This window comes from Papaver somniferum, unplaced genomic scaffold, assembly GCF_003573695.1.
Source record: "Papaver somniferum cultivar HN1 unplaced genomic scaffold, ASM357369v1 unplaced-scaffold_15, whole genome shotgun sequence".
Lineage (NCBI taxonomy): Eukaryota > Viridiplantae > Streptophyta > Magnoliopsida > Ranunculales > Papaveraceae > Papaver > Papaver somniferum.
Window position 1 is genome coordinate 1291101 of NW_020624376.1, and position 17874 is coordinate 1308974.

The 17874-nt window shown below is 35.5% G+C and overlaps 1 pseudogene; it reads right to left on the reverse strand.

The window, feature by feature from the left end:
• Positions 1-1448: 1448 nt before the first annotated feature.
• LOC113335567 lies at positions 1449-3572 on the reverse strand (annotated as a pseudogene).
• Between the last annotated feature and the right edge of the window lie 14302 nt (positions 3573-17874).

Here is a 17874-nt window from a genome sequence, read left to right on the forward strand (position 1 = left end):
ACAAGCTCCATATTTGCATTACCAGCAAATTGCACGAGAAGTGATCCGAAAAGAGGCATGAACGACCTCAACTTCCAGTTTTAGTCTGCCGTGACCAGCATATCAAATTACTGTGTACGAAGGGTTTGGGAAGATTTATTTGGCAGCAGTTTAGGACTGGATTCATAAGGTTACACATGTAGCTCGACTGGTTGGTGACTTGGGGTTTGTTTTGTGACCAAAATACATAGCACGATGTTGTTGAACGTTGAATACATGGGAGATAATGGTAGTGAAGGTCTGGTTGTCTGAATACTCGAGAATGAATGGGTTGGAGCTGTGAAGCTGGTGATGGAACTCGAGCTTAACAGTGGTTGGAGATGACGATGACCTTGAGTCGAGAAGATTGATGCTACAGGTGATGTTGTGGTGATGGTTATGATGAACTTCGTCGAGTTGTGGAGGATAAATATGACATGGCTATCAAGTGGCCAAGTGAAAATGCACAAAAATTGCGCGTTATCAGTAACTTGGCCAAGATCAAATATGCGGGGCGCATGTATTAGTTGCAGCTAGACAATGACATGTGCCAAACAGGGTTGGACATCGCCAATGATGCGACATTAGCATCAAGAGATGCCAAATGAATTTGGCAAAAAAACTGTATGCATGTGGCGTACAAGCATATGCAAGCAAGACTTGCATTAACACACTTGCATCGTTGGGAGAATGATGCTCAACAATGATTGCGGGACTTTGGCTGGCAGACGGAATCATTGTGCAACAAGGATGGATGACATGTGCCGGGCACATGGCTTTGACGGTTTTGAGTTGGTTACACGGAAGTTGTTTTATTTTATGCATTTTTAAGGCTAGGAACTGTTTGGTTGGCTTTAGGAAAAAGTTGGGAAAGTTAGCACAGTTGGCTAACTGTCATATGTAAAGTAAATCTGTAACTGCCTGACAGTTACTTGTAGATAGCTTTTGTAAGGCTATATAAGCCTGATCTTGTGAAGGGATTGGGTAATCCGGAACAAGAAGAGTGTGTAACCCTAAGTGTGTAATAAATAAAAGTCTATGGCCTAGTTTAAAGCTAAGTTCTGTTGGTGCATTTGTACCTTTGGTTGACTTATTGCTTATGCATCAAGTGGAGTGTGTATTTGGTTGAAGGCTTGAAAAATTTGTGATCAGAATCTCTATTTAGTATGGGCTGAATAGAAATTTAGTCATGAAATTGAAGTATTGGCCAGGTATGAGTTGGCTGAAATTTTGCTATGGAACATAGTTATCATTGTCAAGGTTGGTATTGCATTTGGGTTGTTCGAACCTGCGACAATAAACGTAATGTCTTTACCTCAAATCATTAATGAAATTTCTTCATTGGTATCAACAGAAATTTCTTCATTGAAATTCCTTCGTTATTTTTGTCGTTACATATGTTTGGTAATCAAAGGTCAGGGTCACTTAAATTAAAAGCGACTTATATGAGTACATATCCTAGCATTTGCATAAATTCGACCAGGTCGACAGACATACGCCTTCTCCGGTGCACAATGAATATCATCTGAGCAAATACAGAGTCCATCCAGGGCACAACCATCCTTAACAATGGTCACTCCACTTTGATCTAAACCAAGTATTTAATCAGTCCATTTACTGGAAAACACTCCTGAAGGATCATAGCTCTGTTTCACTTTCAAGAACTCATTTGCAAGTTTAAACTTATCGATTACACCAATAAATCCTACGTTGCGATTTTTACCCCAATGTGGTATTCCTCCGTACTTGAAAACTGCCATTTGTTCTACTTCTTCGATTATATCCTCGAAAATCCTAGGCGTTGAAGCACTTCTACTTCTATAATAGGTCAAGTCGAAATCGAGGGAGTCTTCTTGTGTACCTAGGTAAGCATCTGAACCTTTTACGTATCTCATAAGGATCCCATTTCCAAGCTCTAAACCGCAAAAAGCTTGGGGTACCAGGTCTCTAAGTTTTTGCACATCCTCGATGAAGTTCTTAATTTTTGATAACGGTAGATTGACAGCAGTATTATATATAAAGGTGCCCTTAATTCTTGGATCCCATACACATGCTGTGATTGGAGAACCCAGCAAAGAACTATCTAGGCAGCTGCCCGAGGCTTGTAAACGATTTTGATATCCTACTATTGGGTAACCTGTAAACAAATACCCATCATTCGTGAACCCAAATCCACTATTCCTTAATGTCGATGTCATTCCCCTCGCGCTGATGCATTTTCCGTACGCATTGCCTGTTGCTTCTTGACTATCCTCTTTTAGAGTAACAAACAACATAAAAGTTTATAAGTATTATACTACTTCCGTTATTAGAAAAGAGGTACTATAAATTTTTTTTTTCATATTAGCCTACAAATAGACTAAATTGAAAAGGCTATAGTATCTCGTTTCCAGAAACTGAGGGAGCATATATATATTCAGTATAACAACACAAATAGACACCCAAATTAAGTCTATTAGTTATCTGGGTGCAAACACATAAAATACTCAAGCTGTACCTGAAGCTCTGATTGACTCTGAAGCTGGTATCAACAGTGAACGAAAACCTATGAAATCATTGAGACCATTGCCTGGTGCATTTGATGAGACTCTATCATCAAGTCGATAGAGTACTGTTCGCTAGTATGGAAACCAAGTTATGTCTCCAAACTCATGTTCTTTGCCGAAGGTGGTTGCCCGAGTCGCTAAATTTGAGTCACTTTCCCCAACAATTGTAATGGATCGTTTGAAAAGCGGCTGAAGTTTTAGTGTAACCTACATAAGTTTAGCACAAAATTTTATCAGGAAATAATGAAAACGGGCTAAATAATTGTGCAAAATTTAAAGGGTTTGAGGTCTGAATTATATTAGTTATTACCTGTGAAATAATACCAAGAACTCCAAGGGATAACTTAGCTGCTTTAAGGTCAGGGTGATTGTTGTCAAGAACCCTGACTTTAGCATAACCTTCATCGGGACTAGCTGGTGTGATAATTGGAAGTCCAACAACATAGTCATAAACGTAACTTCCACCCCACATGGTACTTCCATGGGCACCAGTAGAAATCATACCGCCAATAGTTAGACCCACCAATAAGGGCTAGAAGGAAGTGCTAACCCTACTTTGGCAGCCTCATTGATCAAATCTCGAAGTAATACCCCGGATTCAACTGTCATGGTCATTGCAGAATTGTCGATATTCAATATACGGTTAAGGTATAGAGTGCTTACGAGTAAACTTCCATTCTGACTCTCGTCCGGACAAACCATCTTGGGTTGACTGTGAGAATACCGCGTTGCAGCTTTCACCTTGTAGTTTTTCATGGAAGCCATGGCTACCGCTGAAATGACTTCTTGTTCCGTTTGTGGGTAAGTAGCTTTTGATACTTTACATATCGCTCTGTCTGGAAAATCACCTACCGAATTTGTGATGGTGCAGTTATTACCATTTGATGAACATTTTATGGGATTTACTGGAGGACTACAATTAGTTATACCAATTAGTAGAAACAGATGACATGCTAACACAAAAACAGACCTACAAACACTAATTGATTTCTCTAAGGACCTTGACATCTTAGGAATTCAATTTAGCCTGTCTCGCTCTAACCATCTCTATATAAATAAACAGGCTAGCTAGAGAGGTGGAGTGTGATCTGCATTTGAAGGGTTTTAATATTCAAAGCATGTTGAACCGTTCCATTTTTTTTTTAAGCGTAACTGTTACTTACGTATGTAGTCTGTTGGGTGCAATAATTAAAATAAAGAAAAAATCAACGAAGCAAAAATTATTGATACTTAGCTCCTTTATAATGGAAGTGATCGATTGACGAAACGAACGAGCTTCTCATATCTCCACAACAGCAGCAAGGCAAAACTTTGAAAAAACAGAGTGAGTCACGTGTTCAACACGTTGCCCTTAAGACATTAGCGTCCGGCTACACTTAACAGTGATGTTATAGCCCTCACAGGACGGACATCTCCAGGATAAAACACCCTACTACACCTACTACTAGCATATGTAGTAGATGCTCAACTTGAGCTTGGCAACTCCGAAAAAACCGTTAAGGAAAATCGCGAACTCTTAAGAAACGCTATAAAATATTTTCCTTTAGGGGTCCCTCTAAAATATAGCGCAACCCTTTTCCCATAGATTTTACAAAAGTAGTGAATTTCTTTATATAATGAAATAAAACAATTTAAGAAGTGGAAACTCCACAATGTGGGACTAATAAGTTTTTCATTCACAAAAGAAAACAATAAATTATTATTTTTATTAAAACCATTAAAAATCAATTTTTATTAATCGTTTTCCAACAATCCCCCACATGAATGAAAACTCAATAAAACACAAAAACACAGATAGATCTTGGTAAATCAACAACCCAATCTCACGAACCGAACTGAGTGAACAGACAGACAGATCGTGCATGTTAAAGTCATACTAGCCATTCCAACGCCATCTCCCAAACACAACAGTGTGTTGACCCCAGGGTCATACTATGCATCGCAAAAATCATATAGTATAGAGAGCTTTCATCTTTAGCTCCTCACAAGTGAGACTAAATGTTCCTTTCACCAAAGTGAAAAAGCATGAACTAGTGAACCCTTAGTGACCCTTAGGTCCTAAGTTCCAGTAATACCAAAACCATCAAAACGAAAATCACATAAAAAGCGAAGGAAATACCATTTTAGGCAGAGGTGTCCATGAGGTCTTGAACCTTTGCTTAGTGAGATATTACCGGAATTACTTGCTAGAGACAGTGAACTATGTCTTGAACTGCTAGCATTTGATGTAAATCGCGATAACAACCACGGATGATATCTCCAAGGGTCCTGCCAAGCTCGTGCCGTTTTGTCCAATTTGGCCCTGGACATATCCTGTTTCTCATAATGCTCTAGAGAATCAAAGATCATATTCTCATACGAAGCGTCCCACTTCCTCATTCAGATAGGTGAGTTTCCATAAATAGTGTTACTGCTACACCCCACTTCAATCTTAAATTGAGACTATAAAACTCATTAAGACTTCTTAAAAGTCATCCTTCACATGCAGTCACACTATCACGTCTATACCATAGGGAAGGGACAAAGAATGAAATTCTCTGATAGTGTTTACCACCCGCCACAAATTAGTTATCTCATTCGAAACCTTGATCTTGGGATCTCCAGTCAGCAAGGTTGATTATCCTTCATGGCAAGTTTAATTTATGAGCTTAAGCCCCATCCCCTTCGATGTGTTTTTAACAATCTCTTTGGATGAACCTTTCGTCAAAGGTTGCGCGATATTCTCCTTGGACTTTATCCAATCAATGGAAATAACGCCAATTGAGATTAGTTATTTTTAGCTTTAGCTATTATATATTGGCTAACACAGTATATAGATATAGCTGGCACAGGCCTATTCCAGAGAGGAATGTCTTCTAAAAAGCATCTTAGGCACTCAGCCCCCTCTCGTGCTTTATCTATCGCAATACTCTCAAATTACATAATGAATTGAGCAATATACGTATGTTTGGAAATAATATATGAGTTTTGAAGATAACAAATAGATCTACAAACTTCGTTTGAATCACCATTTCAAAAAAAACTCATGGTTACCCCATAAAAACTACTTTAGTTAACAACAAATTTCTGCCCGTCAGAATTTTTCAGGAACGTTTCTCTGCTTTGTAAAATATCAAAAAAATACTTATACAACTCCAGAAATTCTGAAATTTTATGTGGGTAACTATCAGGATGTCTACTACGTTGTGTCAAAAGGGTTCATCGAAATTCCTTCTAGGTTGAGAGATAAATTTGAAACTCTACAGCTGACCAAAAATTCGTTTTTGTTTTTCACTCCATAATTAACATCCATGATTATTACAAACTCTAATGTCTTAAGATTGTTGCTTGCAATAATCAAAATAAAGAAAAAATCAAATAAGTAAAAGTTATTGATACTTAGCTCCTTTATAATGGAAGTGATCGATTGACGAAACGAACGAGCTTCTCATATCTCCACAACAGCAACAAGGAAAAACTTTGGAAAAACAAAGTGAGTCACGTGTTCAACACGTTACCCTTAAGACATTAGCGCCCGGCTACACTCAAGAGTGATGCTATAGCCCTCACAGGACGGATATCTCTAGGATAAAACACCCTACTACACCTATTACTAGCATATGTAGTAGATGCTCAACTTGAGCTTGGCAACTCCGAAAAAACCGTTAAGGAAAATCGCGAACTCTTAAAAAACGCTATAAAATATTTTCTCTTAGGGGTCCCTCTAAAATATAGCGCAACCCCTTTTCCATAGATTTTACAAAAGTAGTGAATTTCTTTATATAATGAAATAAAACAATTTAAGAAGTGGAAACTCCACAATGTGGGACTAATAAGTTTTTCATTCACAAAAAAAAAATAATTATTATTATGTTTATTAAAACCATTAAAAATCAATTTTTATTAGTGGTTTTCCAACATAGTCATGGTTGGATATTGTAAACAAATACTTGAATATATCCGGCTAATCTTGGCCGCGACATGGATCAGATACTTGTTTAAAAGTTAATAGCCCATAGTCAAACCCACGTTAAAAATAGATATAAAAAAATATTACTAGCAAACTAGAAACATTGGTTTGACTCAGTTTTACGGTGAGATGAACACAATCTTTTTGTTTAAAATAAATAACTTTCATTTTGATGTTCACCAAAACAACATTTGGTGGCACAAGGAGATAATATTATGCTTGCACACTTTCTCCCGATTCACTGAATTTAGCAACATCCGGTGTAAATTTTCAGCTTGACAATTAATAATTCAGTGGATCTACACAGACATCACACATTTTCTTTCCCTATTTTAAATATCGGAAACGATTTGTACACCGTGTGAGAGGAGAGTGGGACCGGCTTCTATCCCACTCCATATCCCAATGTTGAGAAGTAATCTAGGACTGTCCGATCCCTTTTCGGTGCACACTCGGTGTATAAATCACGGTGTATCTAGCAAAGCTGTCGAAATATATAGTGCTAGGGATTTGTGATATGTGCATGGGTGTTAGGGTTTTGTGTGATGTGTGCTTGTGGCTTGCGTTAAGAATCTGACTATTGATGTGTGGCGGTGGGGCTCTTTGACTTTTCACGGAGGAAAAAAATCATCACCTCTGACTTCCCGGCCATGCGGAGATTGTGGCACTTTAAGTTCATCTTTATACTCAACTTTTGGGGGTTTGATTGTTATATTAAAAAATATCCCGTTGGTATGGGTTTTGCTAAAATTGGATTGATACATTGAAGATAAACGGTCACTTTGTCCTATCGAGAGTTTTAGGGGTTAGTTTGGTATTGCTGCAGCTTTTGTAAAAACACTAATCTGTTGTGCGTTGATGTGCTGTGTTGTGAGAAAAAAGCAGTTAGACGTTTGGTAAAATATTAATTAAAGTTGAAACTGATTAAAAAAGCAATCAAAGTGTGTTTGGTAAAAATTTCAGATTCAACCATTGTTGTCGTAACAAATGACAAAGACAGACATATCTTTGATGGTTGTTTTATTCAAGGATTTAAAAATAATTAATCTTTTTACTATATAATTTTAATGTTGATACTAATTACCACTGTTATTATGATTGTTAAAAAATTATTTTACTTAACCAATTATATATATATATATATATATATGTATTTTCAAACAAAAAATGAAACTAAAGTTAAATAGTTTTTTAATACTTGTTTTTGTTTTTGATGTTCACAAATTAAATGAAATGATATGTAAAATAGTTTGAAAATATTTAAAGAATGCAATATAGGAAAGAAATAGTAAAAAATCGATTGTATATAATCAAACATTAAATTTAGGTGGGACCATAACTTATGCTTTTGTAGCTTTTAAAAGTTCCTCCTCCTCACTAGCTTTTAAAAATTAAGGAATTTGGGAAGTGCTTTCGATAAAAAGCACTTTAATTTTTTTTTACCAAACACCAATTTTAAAAATTATTGACATATATAGGTTTTGAAAGTACTTTTGACAAAAAAAAAGAAAAGCTTTATCAAACTCAGCCTTAGACACATCATGTGGATACCATACCTGTGTTTTTTTCTTTTTATAGAGTGAACCAGCTCCTGCTAGGCACATAAGCAATCCGGAATGGTGATATTAGCTTGGCATAGAAAAGGTTTCATTCTATTTACTATAGTTTTAGAGATTATTTTATAATTAGAGTTGCTTAAGCTAGGTTTTGTGGGATATAAAAATTGTTTACCTTAAGAATAAGAAGCAAAAATGCACGATTCATTTCTTTAAGAAGATATTTGGAATCAATTTTTTACCGACAGTGTTCCAAACATCTATTTCATGTAATTCAGATGTTCTGCTTATAAAATCCTATTGGAAAACCATCTGGATAAGACCAGAGGCGGTCCATAAAAAATAAATTAACATCTACATATGATAAAAACCAAATTGAAAAATTGAACCCATACTCCAAAATCACCAACTCAACTAGATATACGTGATAGAACATGAATATTACAAAGAAAATGAAATTTGAAAAAGAGAAATTTTGAGTTAAAGAGTTTATTTTTGAACGTTAACAGTGTGAACTTTGTCAATATTGTCAATGATGTAGTACTTAAGATACATCTTGATCAATAGTATGATTGATTCTTTGCTAAAATTCTAAAAAATTCAAAGTTTTGATATTGGGGAAAAGAAGAAGGCCTATATGATTATAGACTAGAAAAAAAGAAAGCTTTTAACTTTTAAGAACCGTGTTTTAGGGCATACATGAAAAGCATATCAAATAGGGACAAAAAAGGGTCATTAGATGGTAGTAATCCCTAAAGTCTCCTATTCAGATATTTTTTTAGAACGGCAAAACAACTTTTATGTTATTGGTGATTAATACTAATGATTAGTCGTTAATGATACTCATTAGTTATTAAGGTTAATGATTAGTTGTTAATAATACTCATTGGTGATTAAGGTTAATGATTAGTTGTTTATGAGAGAAGAAAAAAAAACTTTGTTTTTGGAAAAGGAGAAAGAGAAGTAAAGAAAAAACAAGTTTTGGAGATAATTTTGATTGAAGTTATCAAAATGAATTAGGAGGGACAATCTTCATCTAGAAAAGCTCAGAAAATACACATCTAACAACGATCCGGAGATGACTGAATTTTTGGATTATGAGAATGATTTTACCCAAACCCATTCTCAAACTCCACCTCAAGCTCAAAATGGTGATTTTTATGAGCCAAATCCATAAGATAAAGACATTGATGAGGAACCCTATGCTAATAATACACATGTATATTTTAGATTATGTTCAACCAATCAACACATATCCTCCATCTTTCGGAAAACCATAGAGAAACCATCCTCCCGACATTTTATTTCATTATACTCATGAGGAATGCATAAACCTGTAATATGTCAGCAAGCTTCTTCTCTTTCTGGGTTTTTCGTTGAGATTCTGGTTCCTCATTATCATCATCTTCGTATTCATCACCACCATAATCATCTCTTCCTTATTTTTTCGTCAACTCTTCCTTCTTCTTCTCTTTGTATATCTAGTAGTGGTTCATGAATTCCTAAAGCGGCGTCTCTGTTAGTTCCTCGAACTCCTACTCCCAAGTTTTTGGTGCCTCCTCCTTGAGGATCAAGAGTTTTAGAAGTAGAAGGCGTTACCTCCAGCTTCTTCCTCTTTTTAGATGTGTTGTTCCTAAAACAAGAATAAACTTAATTAATACTTTGAACAAAAAACGTTCAGCTACAAAAGTTTAAAGTTGGGTTAAAATTATAGAAAATCAAAGGCTTATCCCTTAACTCAAGTCTAAAACTAGAAGATATATGGATTCAAATGTAGTAGCGTTAAATGAAAAGTTTCGACTATCCCGAAATATCAAATATGAGCCGAACCCTATAACTATCATTTGATTGCTAAAAACAAAGAGTTGTTCGGCTTATGATTGAAAAATTATTACCAGCCGAACTTCTACACATGCACGATTTACGAACTACTCAACAAATATTCTGCTCAAAATTCATAATATCGAATTACCTGAACTTCAAGTGCGCCTAATACATGTAACTATGTTTGGCTGAAAATTGATATGACCTTATAAGCCGAAATATTGATAAATACTTTTAGGCTGAAATATCGTGAACGGTTCGGCTGATAATTCGACTCAATTATCAATCGAACTTGCTACAGTGTAACCGTTGAAGACCCTAACTTTTCGCGAATTAAACCTATTCCACCAATCAAAAACGACAAATAAGAGAGATGGGTTTGCAGAACATACTTTCTTATCCTCATTTCAGGAGTTGGTGATCAAGTCGGTTGAATTTCTTGTTCTTTATGTTGGAATTTCAGCTTCATAATCATCAATCTATTAGAATTGAACATGATCATATAAACCCTTGTGCTGTGAACATTCTTAACCTTATTATTAGCATGCTCAATAAACTAGAAATCACCTTATAAAGAGCTAACTATTAGCACATGCTCAACAAGAATGGATCACCATGACAGTTCTGACTTAGCTATAACATATATATAGCTGTATAAATAAGAATAATCAATACATGGTTACGTCTGAATTGATCAACATCAGTTAGGACAACTAACAACATGATACAGACACCATAAAAGTTCAGTAGAAGGAAATAAAAGCATTACAAAATTAGAATAGGTCAATGACTTAGCTTCAACTTCTATTTCCTCTTACTTAATCAATGGTAAATCAGAAATTCTGATTATATATGAAAGAGGCTAGAAGAGGGCTTAGACATTCCTTAAGAAGATGAGTTTCATCCAACCTGTCCATCATTAGTTGGATGACAACTCACTAGGTGAGTCATGCTTAGTTAACATGACACCTCAGCTAACATTAAGCTAATCTAATTCCTATATTTAACTCTAATCAATTCCTAATCTGGTATATACTTATCCATCTTAGATTAGAACAAAATATAGATTAGGTTAAGCTAAGCCTGCTTTGTTGCTATACCAACATAAAGTGTAACATCTCCCACTTTAGTTAGCAACAAATTCTTGACTGAAAACAACAAGCTCAAGTTAAAAGAACGCTAGCGTTCGACTATAAAGGCCTACACACCATTTAGAAGATGCATACACCATTTCTATAATCAGAAAACTAGATGTAAAACAATCTTAAGTGTAACTTTATGCTTTCTTCTGATTTTTACAACAAAGATCCTTGCACCTCGGATATTGAGGATTCTAAATGATCTCTTAAGAGATAGATTGTCTCAGTTAATTAAGAGACTTCTTTATAATCATAACGAGATCATTATATCTCATTCTAGAGATTTTCTCATCATCTGAAAAAAGATTTACTGATGAGACCTTTGATAATCTCAACTGAGATTGTATCTTATTCGAGTGATTTCTTTAGGTCTTATCAAAAGACTTCTTTTACGTCGAAATAATTATTGACATCTATGTTAAGAGATTTCTTTACGACCTAACTAAGATTTTCTCCAATGTCTCACTTAAGAGACTATACAACAAACATAATTTTTTTAAGATCTCAAACGAGATCTACACCAATATCTCGATTAAGAGACTACTGCAAACAGAAATTTTGTTTGAACTCAAAATATCTAATTATGTCTCAATTGAGAAACTACAGTGAACTCTTTATAATTTCACTTTAGATCTGCTAATGTCTCACTTAAGAGACTACAACAAAATTCCTTGATCTCAACTGAGATCTGCTAATGTCTCACTTAAGAGACTACGGCAAAGCTCAAATTTCTTATGAGATATGTCTCTGAAGAGACTTTCTTTACTCTATATGCGCCGTCTCCGCAGAGACTTTCTGTGCTCAGTATGGGATATGTCGATTTTCTGTACTCAATACGAGACTTCTTTACAATCTCCAAAGAGATTTTCTGTACTCAATCATGAGCTATCTCTGAAGTACTTTTTGTGCTCACTATGAGCTATTTCTACGAAGAGAACTTTTTGTATTGTTATCAATAAACTAAAAAGAATAAAGTGAAAATGATAATAAAAAACAAAATTATCATATTCCCACTGTTCTGTAGAATTCTATCGCTATCTATACTTCTTTATTCTATGTTCAGATAGTATGATTGCTTACAACAGCAACAACTATCTATGTTTAGACATGAACTACTATGTTAAAGTAGCAATCATGTCTTCAGGCATATAACATGCATAACCCCTGTTACAGCTTTCGACATATGAAACCAGACAAATTAAATATTAGAACAGATTCAATACCATTTTTGTAAACCCATGATATACCAAGTCTAAACAAAAAACAAGACTAATCAGCTTATACATAGTACTCAACGAAATCTTTAAACCTTTGGGGTCAAAAAGACCTATCATTTACTATGTATAAATAGATCACCTTGCTCCATTATAGACGTTGCAAATATGATTAACCTTTGGGTATCATCATACGAACACCATCTGAAATACAATTTTACATATTTCTTTCATAACAAAATATGTAGATTTTATCAGCTCCCGAAGTATCACTTTGGCGACACATGGAAACGATAAAAGTTACATCAAGACTACTACAATCATCACTTATTCTCATTAAATTTCTTTCAACACTCTCAAAGCAAAACTTTGACAATGCTTAGTCGAGTAATGAAACATATACAATTTTCAGAAACTGAAAATTAAACGACATAGTTGCTTTAAACTAGTATACTATGAAGTCTAAATCTGCACCGTAAAGGAAACATACCTTGAACGTGACTGTAGATGAAATACCTGACATCAAAATAGAGGAAGTCACATGGAGAAAGAAACTTCAATAACCAGTCTAAGATGCCACATAACAACAAGCAACGATTGAGCAATTCCCATAGCACGTAGTACAACTGAAAAAACCAGTTGGTACTGTCTTTGAAACCACTGTGACTTTCCTTGCATGATAGGGTAGTATTGTACATTTTTAGTTAATGGATAGTAATGTCCAAACAAGCATAAAACATCTCCAAACTTGATTGAACTTGCGAACTAACTAGGTGTCAAAGACATCACACACAAACTCATCACACCACTTGAGCATAATGGTGTCTGAGACCACAGTTGTGGTATGCTGATCAGTTCGTTGATACCATGGATCTTGAGCAGTAGGATTTGTTCCAGCAACAAGCGGTATTCCAACCAATTCTCTCCCACTGATGTGCTTGTAACCTTTATTTTCCAAAATAATCACTGCACAAGCTGTGCATTTCTTGATAATGACTCTGTGTAACAAAGTTCCACTTAATTATCCAGTGTATTAGGATCCGCCTTTTCTAGTGAAAACTCTTAGACGCACTCTGGTTGGTTATGGTAAGCACCTACGTGAGTAACTGTTGGTCGGAAAACCTCTCACAACATAGAAGTGGCACTAGAGTGTGGACATGTTCTAAAGATCCAACTGTTAAAGCAAGCACAATTGTAAGGGTCTGCATCTTTGTCAATCTCAATTTCCCACTTAACACAACACCTTTGGTAATAACTGCAGGCTAGCAAACTTGTCATAAGCAAAAACTGGAGAACATGTGACAAGAGCTACCTCTCTTATTCAATCAGTATATATCCAGGTAAGATATCCAAACTGCCTTTTCACATTATGACTGACGTGAATATTCTCATCAAACTTTGATAACCGGCAACACAACCATATGAATTCTTCAAGGAGATAACTCAAGGGTGCAACCTCAAAAGTTTGACTAACATAACCAACATGAACCACCTCCATACGGAAATGTTTTTCCTCGTAAGTCCAAATATCAAGATCTGGATAGAATAACAACTGCTTTCTTGACTCCACTATGTTTAGAAACATGAGGTCACACATTCACGATACTGCTGACTGTTGATATTTAAGAGAAGGCGAGAATCCCAGAAGCAATTTCTCACTGCAAAGGACCAACCCTTTCCAATAGACAAGTAAGTAGTGTTTAGTATGTCTGTTACTATGAGTAGAGAAGATCCAAAACGTCGAGACTTGTTTATGTTTTCCAACATATTTTCCATAGGACCTTGCTGACAGATAAGCTTTAAGGCAGTCTTTTCCTCAACACCTCGTACAGTAATCACAACCAATTAGCAAGGATCCGTAGATCAACAAACTAGTACCTTAAGAGGATTAGTTTTGTCAATATCTTCTATATACCATGTTCCAGAACAACGATTCATAGTGCAATACACTCTACCTCAGCTTCAGATGCAACCTGAACTACTGGTAACCCATGAGTTCTTGAAGCACTTTGTAGTCATCATTCTATTTCTTGGTCACCTTTACAGCTCATGTATTATGCTATTCAATGTCTTACACAGTGAAAATATTACACAACTAATGAGATTAAGCTCAAACGAAACTAAACCAAAAACACCATTTCGTATACACCCTAATGAAAATATTACAAGTTTCCACACCTTCTTCAATTTGTTCTTCAATTGATGGATTAGAAGAGGACTTAAAAATGTCTATTGTTGTTTGTTGCTTTGTCCGAACCATCATATAATTGAGTTTAACCGACGGTCAAATTTTCACGAGCCGACAATTAATTGTTGCAACATCACGAGAGGTTCGGCTGAAGGAAGAAGAAGAGATGTTTTAGGATGAATTTTGATTTAGTTTTTTTTGTTTCAGGTTTTTATATTAAAGATAAGGGTAGATTATTAGTAATTTAAACCATCTAAGGGTATATAGGTAACTGCACTACCTATTAGACACCCCTTATAAAGTCACCGAGATGAGAAAACAATTATGTATGCCCTAAAATTTTTCTGTACGCCCTAAAACATGGTTTATTTTAGTGCCAAAAAAATGAAAACCCTGAACCTCATTAACCTCACAATCACACTCTTTACTCTCTACTCTCTAGAATGAGTTAAAAATTACAATGCCAAAGAATGCACAGAGCTGTGGGAAGATGTGAAATGGGACATGAAGTTGGAGAGCGTTCTGCTTTTGATGGACTGCAAAGCAGTGGTAGATGCCGTCAATAAAGATCATTACTCCATTGATTGGAGACTTTTAAATTTAGTTAAGGATATTACGTCGGTGTTTAAGATTCATTTCTCCCGGGAAATGTTATTATGTGCCAAAAAAGAGAAACAAAGTAGCAGAATCTCTGTCTAAGTTAGCTAGAGTTGATACGATCACTCAAACTTGGTTTAATTCTGTTCCTCCTGAAATTCTTTCTTTGTTACATGAAGATGCAAAACATGTATCCATGATCTGATGCAATAAAATTTCTTGTTCCAATTTTTTTTTTAAAAAAAAAGATAAAAAATTACAATAAAGATCTCATTGTAATACTTGATTGAGGGTAATTTGAGCCCATGGGCTCGACATCCATTATTACTTAGGGTTTTGTTCATTAAATAGTTAAGAACGATTTTTTGGGATCTAGCAAATCAGCCAAGTGATTTTGAGATTCATAAAGAAGTGGAAGAGCCAAGTGAATCCATAATCCAATATAATAAAAGCAGTAAGAAGACTGATTCTGCCATGAGACCGATTCGCAAGTATTTTCCAACTGATAGACACATTTTTATGTCTAATTTGTCCTCAATGTATGTATTGTTGGAACCTTATTTATGTACTAATATTGTGTTTTTATGTATTTTTAGGAAATAAACATTATTGGAAAATTCGGCTCAAAAAGTTGATTTTGGCACCCGGAGGACAAGTGTTATTCGGACTCTCACTTTTGGATAAGGGGTAACCTAATTACTAAGGGGCACCCCCAATTCACTCCCAAGGCATCTGCTATTCGCACCCCAGTCCAGGATAGGGGGCATATCATCTTCAACCTTTTGAAATTCAAATTTTGGCGGGAAAAATTATTCTTGAACTGCCGTGACTAGGGTTGAGGATTTGAAGGTGTTCCAGTGAGATTCAACGGCCCAAATTAAATGGGTTTGTTCCTAGGGCCTAGACAGAGCTGGTATGGGTGTTGAATTCGGTCAAATTTGGTTGGATAATCGGTGGGAATCAAAACAGGGAAGATATTCTCAAATAGGGAAGATATTCTATTTTTGGAATTGTTGGATGGAAGAGACGTGCATGTGTTAACTCTATTGGCTGGAAACTTCTCCTACATCTCAGAGATGATGCGTGAAAGAGATAAACCAGGAAACAATCCGTAACAAATCAGAGAAATAAAGAAAAAATATTTCGGAAAATATTCTTTTTATGGCCGGATATTCTTGGAGTTATGACAAGGATTGGAGTCCCTAGTGTCGAGCAGAAAGGGCTAGGCAAGTTTAGGGAGAGTTTGGAAGAGAATAGAGGCGTAAAATCGAAGAACCAGGCGCTGGAAGAAGAAGTTGTTCTGCTGGTGCTGCTGAAGAACAAGAAGAACATCAACCCACGGTCCGCAGTCGCAGAATACTGTCGTTGTTCTATAGCACTTCGCTATACAGCAGTCTTATTTCTTCTGTGTCGTTGTTTCTGACGCCTTCTGTGAGTCGCAGAATCCTGTTTTATAACATTTACTTATCTTTCTCTTCATTGTAAACACTTGTGAGCATCAATGAAATATTTTGAGAGGTTTCCAACATGATGAGCGGCTAAATTCTTGGTGATTGAGGCAATGGAGGATCTATTCACTCATGTTTGATTGGTATATAATTTCATTAATTATTTATTTTATTTATTTCACTTGGATAAAAATATAAAAAAAGATAAAATGGTTTTCTTAATTATTTGTGAATCAGTTTGATGTTTTATGCTTAGAATATATTCTTTGATAAATCATGCTTAAGGATTACAACTTAATATTTGGACACCTTTTAAATTAAAAACTGATTTAATAAGAAAAAGAACTTAATAATAATTTCTGAAATATTATTTATAACCAATCAACTTGAAGTAATAGTGAATCCTGAGCCTTAATCTTTCTAAAATCTTGACATTACTATTAATTTCCTTCATTTATTTATTTGTTTAAATCTTAAAAAAAAAGAGTTACCTTCACAAGTTCGAAAAGAACCCAGTTTTTACCACTATCTACAACAACATTTGAAAATACATCAAATTTTTTTCGTCGACGACGCGGACCTGTGCTTAGGTAGAATTTTTTTTTTAGGTTTATTATTTTTTTTTCCTTTTTACGTTTCTTTTTGTTTTTTATTTGCAGGTTCGAAGTGGAGTACTAAGGACCTTGGAAGGAAAAGCTTAAAGCGGAAGGAGCGAAAGAAGAATTTTTTTGTTTTATATATAGAAAAGAGAGAAAAAAAAAAGAGAGAGATTTTTTATATTTTTTTTAGGTTATTTTTTTTTCTTTTTCTTTTGCACTTTACTTTATTTAAACTTTGGACTGGACTTTGGACTTTATTATTTTTTTTAAAACCCTACGGAAGGGTAGTTAAATAAAAACTGTGTGCAGGGAAGGACGGTGATTACAATATCACCTCGGCCCCTCGGGTTCGTACACGGTATAGGAGTCGTGGCCCGAGTCGACGACAATGGTTCATCCCCCGTCTGGTACGGGAGGTAAGTCCAATCGAAACACTCGTGAATCCCCTGCAAGCGAGTTACTGTACTCCTTAAGGTGCTACTTGTTTGAGGACGAACCGAACTGTCTTTATTTTCCTAGTAAAGGGCAAGGCCTGGCCTAAACAAGATAAGGGTTCGGATTTCATCACCGCTCCCTTCTTGCCCGCTTTAGGAGAACAAAACCTAACGCGAACCCAAGCTTTAAAATCTGATTAGAAATAGACCTATAGGTTATCGAGCTTGTTAGGGAAATTTTTCGAAGGATATTGGTTATTCTTTTAACATACTTCGAAGTTCATGACAGTTTCTGTGAGTTAAATGCGTGACTGCGCCGCCTTGTACTGTGGTGAGGCCTTGGGTATCAAAGCTCCACTAAG